At 46.3% G+C, this 2,118-nt stretch overlaps 1 pseudogene; it reads right to left on the reverse strand.

The window, feature by feature from the left end:
• Window positions 1-726: 726 nt before the first annotated feature.
• Window positions 727-1,759, reverse strand: LOC102773978 (annotated as a pseudogene).
• Window positions 1,760-2,118: the final 359 nt, after the last annotated feature.

Here is a 2,118-nt window from a genome sequence, read left to right on the forward strand (position 1 = left end):
TTCATAAAGCTTTTTAAAACTAATCTAAAAATGGCAATGTGAGAACACTGAATGAAATTACATGAAGGGGCAAAGGATCTAAATAGACACCTTTCAAAAGAGGGACATTCAGAAAGCCAAGAGACACATGAAAACATGCTCAAAATCACTAATCATCCGAGAGATGCAAATCAAAACAACAATCAGGTTCCATCTCACACCTGTCAGACTTGCTATCATCAACAAATCAACAAACGACAATTGCTGGAGAGGATGTGGAGAAAAGGGAACACTTGTGCACTGCTGGTGGGAATGCGGACTGGTGCAGCCACTATGGAAAACATTGTATTTTTAGATACTTAAGTTTCATATCATTTTCACCTGCCACAGAACATCATTCTTTTGATTTTTTTCACCTATTAAAAAATGGTAAAACTATTCCAGCTCATGGACCTTACAATTAAAGGTAGTGGGCCAGATTTGCCTGCAGGCCACAGTTTGCAGACCCCTGTTCTAGATGAAAAAACAGAGAATTTAGTGACCAGACCTATTACTCACACATCAAGATAGAGGAAGGCAGGGACAGAAGTCTGAGTCCCTGATTCCACAGGGTGGTCAGGGAACTGAGAAGTCATTATTTTTCTCATTCTTAGTCCATTTACATACAGAAATGTCCTCCAGAATTGCAAGACCTAGAGATAGAGCCAGGTTCCAGGGAAAGTAATAGGTGGCTGATAATGCTGGAGCTCATGTCCTGGGGAAGTATCCACTCCCTCCCAGGGTGGGACTTTGGATAAGGTGCATGTGCAGGATTTCCTCTGACCACTTTAGGTACTTGGCTGCTTTCTTTACACCTTCTCAGTGAGCAGATGATTGGTTACCAGGAACTCCCAGAAGCAGGATGTACACACCTCCTGGTTGGTTACCCTGCAGAGCTGCAGGGTAGTCACCTACATTCTGGTCCTGCAGGGCCTGAATGATGAGCACTGTGGCTTGGCTCAGATAGGCAGGCTTGGCTCTCCTTCTTCATCATCTTCCTCCTCCTGGCTCCCAGGGTTCCTGGTCCAGACTCTCAGACTCTGCCTCCGTTGTTGCCAGGTCACCTATGTGGATAGGATTGGGGCCTTTAACCCCTTCCTTGGAGAAAGGGTCAAAGAAGGCAAGCTCTTCTCAGTGAGGCAGGGGAACTAGGCACTTCCTTGGTGCTCCCACAGTTAAAGAAAAGACCGAGGGTCTCCTGAGAAGGACTGGATGGCAGGGGGTCTGCTGACACCTCCAACTTATCAAGGCCCCTTTTCTTTGCAGAGAGTGTGGACAACCAGTAAGCATCAGGTGGCATCTGGGGCTCCTCAGGGGGCAGAGTGGGGATCAGAGGGGGGTGGCAGAATGTGAAGATCTCTGGATACCTTGGAGGGCCATATCACATCCCCACCTCAGAAGAACTCCTTGAGTTGAGGGCTGTTGTTGAGTGCAGAGATATGCACAGTGAAGTGAAGCAAGTTCTCTTCCCACTTTCACAGCTCCTCAATCAGAGGCTTCGAATCGCCAAACACCTGGGACCTGGGGAACTCCTCCAGGTGGTGGTTTCAATGTGTAGGCCAGGTCTCTGTGCAGCCTGCAGAAGTCACTGTACTACTTCCAGACCACCACCTTTTTGACATCCTCTGGGTCCCTCTTTGAGATGGACTGTGTGGTTGGTCATTTTGCACTCAGTGTAGCCTTTGGGGTGGGCCCAAGGATCAGAGACTGTGTAGTGCCACAAGAAGTTGTTCTTTGCCATGGCAACCGAGCCAGGATGGAGCTAACCACTGGCCAGTCTCATTATTTTTAAGCTGGAAGCCATAATGTTATTAAAACTGGATCAGAACCTCTCCTGCATTGATATGAGTTTCAACTTGAAAAGTGATGGCTACTTGTTCCCCTATTTTAATTCTTCTATCGTTTACCAAGTGATAACTCTGACATTTTAGCTGGGCACCTAGCCACACCGAATAAAAACTACAATTCTTATTCTCAATTTCATATAAGTATGACCCTGAAACTAAATTCTGGCCAGTGTAATATGAGGGAAAGTGATGTCATGTGATTTCTAAGTGTCTTTAAATGGAGGGACATACTGTTTTCGCCTAGTCTCCAATC

The sequence above is a fragment of the Myotis davidii genome, unplaced genomic scaffold (genome assembly GCF_000327345.1).
Source record: "Myotis davidii unplaced genomic scaffold, ASM32734v1 scaffold215, whole genome shotgun sequence".
In the NCBI taxonomy this organism is placed as follows: domain Eukaryota; kingdom Metazoa; phylum Chordata; class Mammalia; order Chiroptera; family Vespertilionidae; genus Myotis; species Myotis davidii.